General features: G+C 36.3%; 1 long non-coding RNA gene across 3 annotated transcripts; it reads left to right on the top strand.

The window, feature by feature from the left end:
* Window positions 1–1,327: 1,327 nt before the first annotated feature.
* LOC113301908 lies at window positions 1,328–5,252 on the top strand. 3 transcript variants are annotated; one of them, XR_003336534.1, is made up of 7 exons: window positions 1,328–1,467; window positions 1,592–1,665; window positions 2,806–2,883; window positions 4,023–4,146; window positions 4,263–4,511; window positions 4,766–4,877; window positions 4,998–5,252. It is a non-coding gene; the product is annotated as an uncharacterized LOC113301908 (long non-coding RNA). The 3 variants fall into 3 exon arrangements; XR_003336533.1 differs by having other exon boundaries at window positions 4,263–4,877; XR_003336535.1 differs by lacking the exon at window positions 1,592–1,665 and having other exon boundaries at window positions 1,329–1,467; window positions 4,263–4,877.
* Window positions 5,253–13,420: the final 8,168 nt, after the last annotated feature.

Raw genomic sequence — 13,420 nt, 5'->3', positions numbered from 1 at the left:
AGATTGTGAAAAGTAGAAACTTCGAAAAGAAAGAAAATCATACAACTGAATCTTGAAAATTTCGATCGGCCACCACCGTGGACACATGGTCATCTAGTTTAGCTTTAGAGCCTTAAGGTAAAAATCGAAACAAAACTAATCAAATGATTCACAAAAAGAAAAAAAATAGAAGAGAGCCAATAAACAAAGGCCAAATTACGTGTAAAAAATGTGATCGGTGTTTATAACAGAACACGTAAGAAAACAACAACGAAACATTTGTATATCACAACGAAATATGTTTATTTTTTCTTAAACATAACTTTGCCCTCATGATTTGTACATGATATAACAATTCTTGATTATTTTGATTTTGACGATGAAAAACAAGGGTTACTTTTATTATTTGAGTGTAAAAAGAGCAAGTTACTAGAAAAGATACTACCAAGAAATCGATGAGCTATTCATGGAGTAACATGGGATTTTGAATCAGCCTAGTTTTGTTGAACAACTACTCCATAGTTTCCCCCGATATCCCATATAATACATGAATTCCTTTGGTTTTGCTACTTCCATCACTTCTCCACCCATATTCCCAATATGAAACGGAATAAGGAGGAGGAAAGAACCTTTATATTGATTTCCCTTAACGAAAGTGTGTGTTATAAGTCATCTCATGGAAATTTTGTGTGCTAAATGTAAATGGATTTAACAACGGCAAAACATGAAACCAATATATATCGTGCGCTTTTTCTGTTCACTGTTTGGTGCCAATAATACCTAAAAAAAATTTTGGAAAATTACTTTTCTTTTTTACTTCTCTTACTTCAATACACAACAACTACAACTGTAGAGTTGAATTCAAAAGAATCATGGTGCTATTATCAAAATCTCTGTTTCTAAAAGATAGGCAAGGTTTTCTAACATGGGTATGTTACCGTATCAAAGAGGTATGCTTGAATCCATAAAAGGAAAGTCAAATCACTACACCAAATTCCTGGATTATTAACAGGAATTCGTAAAGGCTATGAAGCCGTTACAAATTTCCCTTTACAAATGGCCGTTACAAATATTTCGTAACAGAGTATAGCCGTTACTAAAGTTTTAAAAATTCGTAACAAGTTCAAGCCCTTACGAATTTTTTTTCAGGCGTGCGACTCACACGCTTGGCCACACTTGGGTCGTCACACCTTGAGTATGTGCGTGTGCGACTCACACGCCTTGCATTATATTTGCAGCCACACTTGGTTATACGAAAGGATATTTCCTTCCACGAGTGTGCCATTCACATGCGTGAATTCCATGGATAAGCTAGCAGTGGACAGAAATCGAGTTTCACTTTCATCTAACTTTTTTCTCTCTTCTGCTATGCGTATTTTCAGGCGATAAAACTAGGGTTTAGATAACTTTCAATCATCGATCGTATTAGCCGAGAAACATCACAGAAATCTCTTTAATCTTCTCAATACCTTTCAATCATTGATCTGTGTAAGTGTTAATCGTTACAAGTTTTTCGATTTTTAGGGTTTTTTTTTTTTTTTAATCGATCTGTTTTTTAGGGCTTCATTTCTATGAACCTAAGTGATTGAAAGTGAGGTTTTTGGGTGTGCAGAACTTGTCGATCGATAGGGAGTTTAAGGGTGAGAGAAATAGATTTCTTATGTTCTTACTGATTGAAGATTGGAAGTAAGATTCAACCTTGATTATTCATATTCTCAAACAGTTGAAAATTATATAACTTGCTCAACGATTATGTCCCTAAAGCGTTATCAATTTTTTTGTTTGATCAAGTATTGATATTTTAGGGTTTATGTAGAATTTGATTTCATCTCTTCCTGACTCTGAATCATGATAGAAATGGAACTCTAAGTATTGATGTGATTAGAGAATCCTTAGAAATGTTTGAACACCAAGAATCTTAGATTTCTTTTGAAGTTTTTTTTTATAATTTTTTGCTGCTGGTTCGAATGGAACTATGCTAGGGGTTGGAATTAAATTTGTTGTGATACCACATGATACTGTAATTTTTAGATTGATATGAGAATTGATTGAACTGAAATTCGCAGCAATACTTCAGATAATGAACTGTGTCAGGTGACATTTCGACACGATTCTAGGGCACTTTAAGTAATGAACTGATATAAGGTTCTTCTCGTGAAATTCAGTTCTTTGAAAGATGAACCAATTGGGTTATTAAGTGTACTGTTCTGAGCTACTAATGTAAGACATACCTATTACAGTATCTGTTGTTCAATACTCTTGGCCAATTCTTTTTTTTTTCCAGAAATCTTGACATTATACATCTTAAACTAGCCTAAGATTCTACTGATAAGTGTTAGCCCATCTTTTGAACAAGAAGTCCAACACGACAATTGATATTGCAGTTAAAACTATGCAATTTTGAAAGGTACCAGCTTGTATAGCAACTGTCTGGCACTCTTGGCAGTTCTTTTTCTCAAAGATTTTGAAAACTTACAACTTGAATTAGAAACTACTAATCTGCAGAGACTGATCTTGCTTGAATTGGAGTTGAGTTGATTAAATTATGATGATTTTAGTGTTTAATATCATATCTGGAAATTTTCTTGTACCTGCGGTGACTAGACATCTTTATGAACATTTATAGATAGGTTAGAGATCGTTTTATTTCATGGCGCTTTAACGAAAATTGTAGAGGAGACTGTTATCTTTCTAAAGAACTTTTGGGTATTTATTTTGTGTCAACGACGAATGTTTTATGCACCCTGAAACTTAGACCCTCGTGCTATTTTCAAGAATGTTAGAAGTAGAAGATGAAGCAAGTTTTAATCAAACTGCACTGTGCAGGTTGTCTTGTATGATTAGGTGTCCCTGGATTTCAGATGGCGGACTACGAAGATTGAGGTTTGAGTAGCTGGAGTTGAGGTGGGAATTAATATTACTCTTTTGCAACCATTAATGTCTCTTTTACAAAATTACGTTTATGCTTTTCAGAGATTTTGTCATATATGTCTCTTAATCTAGCTTAGGACTGTTACTGTCAAGTATCAGTTATCTTTTGAACAAGAATTCCAGCACGATATTCAATTTCGCAGTTAAGATTATGTAATTTGAAGTATGCCAGCTTGTGTATCAACTGTCCTGCACTTTGGAAGTTTTGTTTTCAAGAAGTATGACAACTTACAGCTTGTTTTGGCCTTAGTTTCTTATGTAGGGTTTACAGCACATTGAATTACCAATCTATAGAGATTTTTGTTTGATTTTAGAGTCTATCATGAAATCTGGAATTTACTCGTAACTCCAGTGAGTAGGCATCTTTATGGTCTTTTATAGGTATGCTAGAGCTTGACTTAGTACATGTTGTCTTAACGAAAATTATAGAGGAGTTTGCTATCTTTCTAAAGAGCTATTGGGTGTTTAATCTGAATCAAGGGTAATTGTTTTATACACCCCGAAACCTAGACCCTCGTGATGTTTACAAGAGCGTTAGATATTGAAAGTGAAGTGAGTTATAATCAAACTGAATTGTGCATGTCTTACTCCATATACATGGCTGCATTTGCGTGCGTTGATTTTCTTTGATGGACATCATTAGCTTCACTTGATAGATGTTTACATACTATCTTGTTGTTCTATATCCTCAGAAGTTTTGGAGCTTCTGAGACCATCTGCTAGATATACAGTTTCAAAAGGTATGTTGTTGTATCTGTGTTTGTTTTCATCCCCTTCATCCGAGTTTGGGCAGTGCGAATCCTTTAGTCCTGACCACGCTGCTTTCTTGAAAAAAAACTTTTGGATGAGCATAGATCATTTCAATGTGTTTTTAATTGAGTTTGTCTATGTTCCATGCACCGTGTCTGTTAGAAGTGTGGACAGTTCAAAACAGTGCCGGATTTAGAATAGAAAACTGATCTGGACTTGGAACAACCAAGTATTACCTTAATGTTTTTATACTTGTTTGCATGACAACTAATCTTATAGTGATATCACTCTATAGGCATTGATACTTTCAGAAAAGTGTATATTAGATTTCTGAGCAATGTCTATCATATTGGATGCAGCAGATGCTGGCGATTTTAGTGATCGTGAAAAAGGTAGATATACCCTGATAAAAGATTCAGATGACCACCCTCTAGGATTGTATGATAAACCGCTTCCGTGTTTTGGCTGTGGGGTTGGATGGTTCTCGTAAGTCTTTCTCTCTCATGTTGTTCCTCTCGTACTGTCTGTCTCTCTTATTGCATCATTATCATTATATATCTAAAAATCTAAGATACAAAACAAATTGGTGTTACATTTTGCAGGATTGCATTTATCAGTTGGCTCGAACGTGCCCAGCACCTCAAGAGATGTAGCCTCGCATACTCCATGCGGTGTTTCTGCTTCATCTCAAATAGGTTCACATGCTGCGACAAGTTCACCTGTTGGGAATACTGTATCACCAGCTGCGACAAGTTCACCTGTTGGGAATACTCAATCACCAGCTTCATCAAGAGTACGTGGTTTTCCGCTTTGTTCGTTACTGGATTACGAGGGTGAAGTAGTTGCAACTGGTAAGCTATGTACTGGTTCTTTATCTAATCAGTTTCATGGAGATCCTATACCTATACATCTTGCCAAGGTATGTATCGATGATATTCTTAAGCCAGATGCAAACACTGTGAGAGCTAACAAGTATGCAGCGACCTTCAGAGATGTTGGAATTGTCTTGTGCAATTATTTACTATATTTATGTTATGGACTCATTGTCCTGTAGTTTTAGCACTCATTGTCTGCATTTTATTTGTAATTAACTTTGTAATTGCAGACTTTGCGAGTTGCCTGGCTCAGCTGACGATAATTTTTATGAGAAGCTTCTAGTATCTGGTCTCAAAGTGGATGGGATGGAATGAGAATCTTGTTTCCAACCATTTCCAGTGGTTAGTAAATTTTCTATCTGCTGTTACACCTATGCTTGTTTTCATTTACTTGCTGCGTATTTTGAACATTATTTCTTCCAGTTTACTTGTCATAATAATGCAACCTGTTGTATTATGCAGGATTGCCTACTGCCTTCATCGAGTTTTTTGATGCCCAATCTTTCAACAAACCAAGCCTGCAAAGGATATATAGCTTAGTTGTGGTTAATCGAATGATGCTCTATTTGATCAGAAAGGATGGAGAACAAAGCAGCTTCAAGATTTGTAAGTTGCAGTTATTCAAGTTTTGTAGGCAGTTAGTAAGTTTCTGTTTTCCATTAGAAATTTGGAACCTTCCATGTATTCCCTTAGAAATCTGATACTTAACAAAAAAAAATTGGTACTTAGAGAAATTTCAGTAAAATTTGGTACTTACAAAAATTTCAATTGTTTTTTTATATGAATGTGATATGAATACATTGTTGAGTGTGGATGATGAATGTATTGAAAGGTGTATGCAGGGTATTGCATTTAGAATTCCGGCTTATTTTCGGCAGAAAATGAACTGCCAGTTAGCCTTGACCTGGTCAAAATTGGTCAATACTGACCTATTTTGACCAGGTCAATGTTGCCTGGCAGTAATTTTTTGATGTTACAAAAACGTTCGTAACGGCTAAAACCTGTTTCACCTTTCTGAGTCGTAACTGTTTTAACTGTTACTAAACTGCCATGTAGTAACGGCTTCTACATGTTACGACTGGGTTGTTACAAAAAAGTCGTAAAGGCTCTCAGTTGTTACCACGTGGCATTTCGTAACGGCTCCTCTCTGTTACGAACGCCGTTGCGACACAAAATTCGTAATGGCCCCATTGCCGTTGCGAAAAATTGTAATACGCCCTTTTGAAACGGGCGAGGGACGTTACAACCCCGATTCGTAACGGTTGAGTTCTGTTTCTAATCCCAAAATTTGGTGTAGTGACTGACTACTACTTCGCTCATATTAGGGGACCACATATTTTTCTTAACAAATTTAATGATTAATTCTGTCTTATTTTTCTCTTTAAGATATCAAGAGGACCACTTTTTTCTTAAGGATAAATTAAGAAGAAACATCGAAAAAAATGCTCAAATGATTAGTTTTCTTAATTGTAAAATCAAACAAACCTATCTTTTTGAAACAAGGGGAGTGGCTAAGGACTCATGGTCTGATACTTCAAATCAATTTATTGGAGACTATGCCAGTGACTTTATAGCTTGGCCAGGGAAATATGATAAACAATATAACAACATTTTAGCTGCTTCTCCGGAAACACTAATGAAATTAAACCCTATCACCATCAACAATATTCTGATAAGACCACGTCTTATCGGCTATGTCAACAGTGTTGACCCGGTACGTCACTTGAGCATATGTGGTCTTCTGAGTCCGCTATTTGGATCAAGTCTCTCAAGATTGTAGAAGACACCATGTCTAGCAAGTGAACGGCGCAGCGAGAACACAAGTCCAATGGAGGCACAAGGCATTAGATAACCATGACCTTTTGAGCTTGTTCATGCTGGTCATTGAATAAGAAACTAATCGTTTCTTATCAATTGGTATCAGACAAGTTCTTTCTTATCCTCACTTCCGCTACCCTATCACCAATCATAACAACTAAACTCATTATCACAACCATCATATACACCGTATTCATCAAGGGAAAAAATAAAGAAAAAACAAAAAAAAAAAGGTTCGTGGAAATACTGAAGTACGACAACAGCGCAAGGGCTTTATCATACCTGTTGGGTACAGCAACACAAAAGCTATTACAAGTTACAACTCCAGGATTAAACGTTAGTCCGGGTCTGGTGTTTCGTGAAGCAATTATTAAAGAAACCAATCGCACGTCATCATCAGCGAGTTTTTTTTTTTTTTGAAGCATAAATTTATTAAACGAACTAGGAGGAGATTACACGAGGGTATCTAGTACTCATGGAGTCGTTGAGTACAATTTGATTAGTGAAACTTGGGATTGTATGTTCCCAAATTTTGGTTCCAAGATTCCCTGCGGGGCTTCCATCTGCTGCATGATTGGCAAGTCCATCCGCCACTTGGTTTCCCTCTTTGTAGTTGTGTTGGATGGTTGTGTGTGGTTTATGATTGATATGATTCTTCATTTCTGTTATCATTCCTGATAAATACCACGGTGGTGCTTCGGATGAGGTAATGAAGCGCATGAGATTTTCAGAATCTGTCTCGAAAAGAACTCTCATCCATTGTCTATCTGTCGTGGTTCTTGTGGCTAGCAGCAACGACCAGGTTTCTGCAATTAAAGCAGTGGTAATTCCTAGTGGTTGTGTGATAGCCATTATGACTTTTGCTTCTGAATATCTGCAAATGAATTCCTCCCTTGCAATTCCAGGGTTACCCCTTGCAGCACCATCTGTGTTAATTTTAATCCAATCCGAATTAGGGCAAGACCATCCTAGCATTACTGTTGTTGTTGTTCTGTTTCCTCTCGAGGTAGTGAACGTTGGTAAGTCGCCTGGAAGAATAGGTGGTAGGGATTCTTGAGACAAATATACTCATGTTGTTGCTTTAAGGCTGAAAATAAAATGTCATTTTTTGTTGCCTGTTTTTGTCGGTAGACAAAATCGTTTCGTGTCAACCAGAGTGACCAGAAGAGATAACAACAAGAGGTGATGAATGCGGGAGGGTATTGTTGTTGTAGGAGTTGGGATATGGTTGTTTGAGGTGTTATTGTATTTGGGATTGTAGTGGAAGTATTTTGGGTGTTTGTGAGTTGATGAAGTAAGGTGTTCCAAGTTGCAATCGCTACCGGGCAACGTAAGAGTAAGTGATCAGCTGATTCTATATCGGAATTACAACAAAGGAAAATGTTGGAGTTGACGAGGTGGATTTTTTTTAAGATAGTGAAGGTTGGTAGACCTTCATTAATTGTTTTCCACAAGAAAAGCCTAATTTTTGGTGGACATGGTAACGTCCAAAGGAATTTGGTTGCTGGGAGTGGGTTCTGCTGAGGTTGTATTACTTCTTGGCTTAAGCATTTGTAACCATTGGAGTGTGGCCAGATGATCTTATCCTCAGTGTTGCTTTGTGGGAGGTGGATATTTCTAATTTTTTGAGAGGGAAGATGGGGGAGGGTGTTTAGTTTGTCGTGGATCCAATTATGAGAGATAGGATCAATGATATTTGCTAACATATGAATAGGGTAGCATTATGTTGGATCTAGTTTTGTAGAATGTGGGATGCAGTTAGCTTCAATAAGGGTTGTCAAACCGTTTCCTATTTGGTGGAAAATGTGCTTATGAACTGTCGATATGAGGGATGCCAGTTTTTTCCATTGTGGCTAGCTGAAGGTGCGATGGTGGTGGTTCCTTGAAGAATTGGATGGTTATTTAGGTATTTCTCGTTACATAGGATAGTGTAGATGGAATCTTTCTTCTCATGCAAGCTCCAAATTCTTTTCAACAATAGAGATTTATTGTGTTCGCTACTTTTCTTGATGCCTAGTCCCTCCTCTGTTATTGGCTTGGTTAATTTATCACCACCTAAAGTATGAAGTATTCTAACTGAAGTTTCTTGTGATTCGGTCTATTTGTTGGTGGACAGTTATGGGTAAAAGTTGGTTTTGCATAATGTGGTTTGTGGTGGGTGTGAGAGAAATTTTAATGAGAACTAACCTTCCGGCATTCGTTAGGCATTTGGTCGTCTGTCCTTTCGCTTTACGTGCTAATCGTTGTAGGAGGGGCTCAAAGATGTGACGATAAGTTCTTCCCGACTTGAATTGGACCCCAGATAGATTTGGGGTTGTGATATGGTTGGCGTTCCGAAAAGCTGTTGTAGAATGTATACCTTATGCTGCTCCAATCTTGGGTGATGTATAATTATTGATTTTGAAGTATTGATCACCTGCCCCGCTGATGAGCTGTAAGATTGCAGCAGGTTCTTTAGATGATTGTTGTTTTCCGTAGAGGTTTTAAATGTGATGAGTAGGTCGTCATCAGCGAGTTGGTGTTTGTGGAAATTGAAAATATATCCCCATTTTAGTGGGCCTTCATAATTATCCCTCCAAACAATAATAATGTCCCTCCCCTTTCTAGAAGGAAATAATTATATTTTTAATACAAAAAATATCCGTGATAAGATTTACAGAGACATCGTTCCTTTATATTTAATTTCAGATCTAAAGTTTCACTTTGTTTTTCCTCCCAAAAACAGTCACTACCATCACCGCCGTTTCTCCTTGTTTTATTTGTCTTCGTTAATGGTGATGACTTTGGTGGTGGAGGATATCAGATCTATTTTCTTACTTATTTTCATAAATATCTATTTTATTAGCTGATTATGATGATGGTGGTGGCGGTGATATAAAATGGTGGTGGTGGAGTATGATATTTGTTCTTGTTCCGCCAGGTGTTGTTGTTGATGATAGCGACGATGATAGAGGTGATGGTCATGGCGGTGGTGGAGGAAAATATAAAATCTTTATTCTATTAGATGATGAAGACGGTGGTGGTGGTAGTGGAGCAGGAGGCGGAAAATATCAGATCTATGATTAGAATGATGGTGGTGACGACGACAATGGAAAAGGTATGCATTTTAATCCATGATTGTTTCAATTGTATACTGAATTGTTTTTTCAACAGACAAATGGGAACTCCTTCACTGGTCTCACTATTACACACTATGGATTAGATTTTTAATGTTGTAATGGAGTTTTTATATGTTTATGAAGTTGTTGTTGTTTATGAAGCTACAGGTGATGATCAATTGTTGTTGTTTATATGTTTTTATGGGATCAATTATTGTTGTTGACCCAATTTTTATGGATCAACTACGACTGTTGATCCATTTATGGGATCAACTCCTGTTGTTGACCCAATTTTTTATGGGATCAACTACTGTTGTTGATCCCATTTATTGGATCATTTCCTGTTGTTGACCCAATTTTCTATGGGATCAACTATTGTTGTTGATCCTTTCAACTCCTATTGTTGACAACATTTACTTAGATAAGTATAATCATGCTTGTAGTTTAAATCATGCTTGTAGTTTAAATCATGTAATTTTCTTCCAATGTTGAACTTGTGGTGCAATGGAAGCATGACTGACTCCATGTCAGATGATGCGTGTTCGACTCACGCCAAGTTCACTCCATTTACATGGATCAACTTTCATTGTTGATCCAATTTAGTGGATCAAATAATCATTGTTGATCATCTAAATTTGATCAACTTGATCCTTTTTTTTGATCAACTACCGTTGTTGATCCCTAAATTGGATCAACTTCTACTGTTGGTTCTATTTTTATTTGGATCAACTCCTATTGTGGATACAAAAATATCTGAACCAGTGGCGGCGGACTAGTGGTGGTGGAGGACTGTTGGTGGTGAAGGAGTGGTGGTGGTGTTGGTTGGTAGGTGGCAGTTGTTGAACGGTGGTGGTGGAATGGTAGTTGAATGTTGGTAGTGGTGGTGCTAGTGGTGGTGGTGAAGTGGTAGAGGAAGAAATTTGTTGCATTTTGAAATAAAAAAAAATATTATATGGGTGAGGGTATTAAGGTAATCTAATTTTAAATGGATAAGGTTATTAAGTAGGGACATATTTATTATTGTATAAGGACATTTTTATTGGGTGTCAAAAGTATGGACATATAAATAATGTATCCTTGGTGTTTTGTGGTTCCGTATATAGGTAAGATTAATCTCTTGCGCATAACTATCTTCACATTAGTTGTGGAACCCTAGGCAGTATATTAGAGCTTCTCCAATGGAATGTATGTGATGATAAATGTCTAAGTCCACATAGGATACACATTGATTTTCCCTAAAATTCTTCTCCAATCCAATTTCTTAAATCAATGTGAATATGACATGGCTTAATTTTTGTTAGACATTCTCAAGATGAATGTCAGACATTCACCTTGATAATGTCAAGCTATCCTAGTAAGCTTTTACTTAACTAAACTTAATTCCAATATATTAAACAATCATTTTTAGTTCTAATAAAATCTTAAAATTACTAAAAATAAAATTTACTTTTAATTAAAAAAAGATCACAACTAACACCATTGGAGATGAATTATTTTTTCCCCCTAAATTTAAGTTAACATTGGAATAAGGATGTCTTATTTGTAAATCCACCTAGGAAACACACACAACATCATTGGAGAAGCTCTAAGTTTCACCTTACACGTGACGTGTATAAATCATCCCTTAATATTCGTTTTTAAATATACACCCTGCTTAGGGGTGAGCATTTTATCCGTAATCCGTGGATTTAACCGGGACCAACCGTATTTGTGCGGATGGATGCCCGGACCGTTCGCTAATGGCTTGGATGCGGATGGGATTTTTGAAATCCAACGGATTACGGATTGGGTTTGGATGCAACCTTGAAAATCCGTTGGACATCCATACCCATTTTATTAAGGACATTTATATAGTTTCTTGAAAATATATAGACGATTTTGGAATTTTTAAGGTGTTTGCTTGGAGTGTTGTTCATGACACTTCTATATATAATGTGTAGGTTCTATAAGGAGTCATCTGTATTGGCTTTATTTTTTTCATTATAAATTTTAACTAACACAAATCCATTGGATTATCCGCAACCAATCCGTTCATCCGTTGGATGTTGAATTGGATGCAGATGCCAAATTTGAAATCCGTAGTGAATTGAATTGGATGCGGATGAGGTGAAAACCGGTCCATACCGGCCCACGCTCACCCCTAACCCTGCTGTTGCACCACCATATTTATGTTCAGGACCGTTTAGTTCAACTATCTGGTATTCATCCATTCGATCCCACAGTTAAGCCCATTATCCGTTATCCCAATTGTCAAGCTCACATCACACCACCCAACAGTTCCATCTAGTTTCCACACCAATATGTCTTGGTCCAGCAAATACCGAAATAAAATTCCATCTCCAGTTCTTCCAATTTTTGATGGTACAGATGCAATAAAATGGTTATTTAAAGTTGAAGCATATTTTGAGTGTAATAATATTGCACTGCATGGGAAAACTGCAATAGCCGTTGCACATCTCGAAGGGAATGCATTAAAATGGTACGAATGAGAAACTCTTTATATGAACTCTTGGTACAATTTTTTGTGTAGTATACTATATAAATTTGGAGAGATGACTTACGAGAAGTATCAATCCGCTAAAGTAGCTAAATATGAGAAAATTGAAATAATTCATGATTTGAACTCTACATCATCACATATATCAGTAGAGGTTGTTGAAGATGTTTGTGCGATTGATACTATCGAAGTAACATGCACCGAGTCGATGATAGAAGAAAAGAAAGTTATAGTTGCGGACCTTGGGGGCAAGGTCTCATTTAAGGAGGGTGGGATGATAAGACCACATTCGGAGCCTATTTGTGCATATATAACGGAGTTTGAGGGCAAAGTCCCATTTAAGGAGGGCGGAATGATAAGACCGTATTCGGAACCTATGTGTGCATATATAATTAATGGATTTTGAGAGCAAAGTCCCATTTAAGGAGGGTGGAATGATAAGACCACGTCTTATCCGCTATGTCAACAGTGTTGACCCGGTACCTCACTTGAGCATATGTGGTCTTCGGAGTCCGTTATTCGGATCAAGTCTCTCAAGATTGTGGAAGCCACCCTGGTTAGCAGGTGGAGGAAGCAGCGAGCACACAAGTCCAATGGAAGCACAAGGCATTGGATAAGCATAAATTATTTGTTATTAAAGACAATATATTTATTTAGGTATTTTATTATATTTTAAGTATTTAATTATTTTATTTAGAGTTTATATTTGTTTGAAATAGTATTTTAGGAGTAGTATTGTTTTCTTATTTTCCAAGTAATGTAACCTATAAATAGGCGTTAGCAGTTCATTAATGATAACAAGAAAACAAGAAAAATATTACAGTCGAACCTCAATAAATGAATAACCTCGCCCGGTCCCGATTTGGGCCAAGGTGATAAATGAATAACCTCGCTTAATGCATTAATGAATAAAAAAAATTGGATCCTTAAAGGCCCTATAGAAATACAAACGAATAATCACTGAATTATATATAAAAAATATATATAAAAATAAACCAAAATACATAATCAGAAAATTTTACATAAAAATATATGTAGGAATGAACTCAAAAAAAATCATCTATGGTTGATTGTCTTTTTCTTCCACCCAAACCAAAATGCACTGTATCCTTAATTTTATACAATGCTTGCACAATTTTCTGGAATATTTTGTTCGTGTTGCAACAAGTAATTTTTTAATGTGACCATCGCTTGAAAAGCATCTTTAGATGACACATTTGGTACTATGCTACTATCATCTGGTTCAGGATCATCCTCATTATTCATTACTGACTCAATAATTTCTTCGTCTGTTGGAGACTCCATAACTGGATCATTCTTGTTAGGATATTTCAAAAGATGTTCGACGTCCATCACATTTCTATAAAGTAAATTAGAAATGACACCAGTTAATTCAAAAGAAAATGAATGTTAATTGAATTATTGATAAGAATTTTGACCAATTTAACTTGTACATTTTCTCGTATACAATT

The sequence above is a fragment of the Papaver somniferum genome, chromosome 8 (assembly GCF_003573695.1).
Source record: "Papaver somniferum cultivar HN1 chromosome 8, ASM357369v1, whole genome shotgun sequence".
NCBI lineage: Eukaryota > Viridiplantae > Streptophyta > Magnoliopsida > Ranunculales > Papaveraceae > Papaver > Papaver somniferum.
This window is presented reverse-complemented; position numbering and strand designations above follow the sequence as displayed.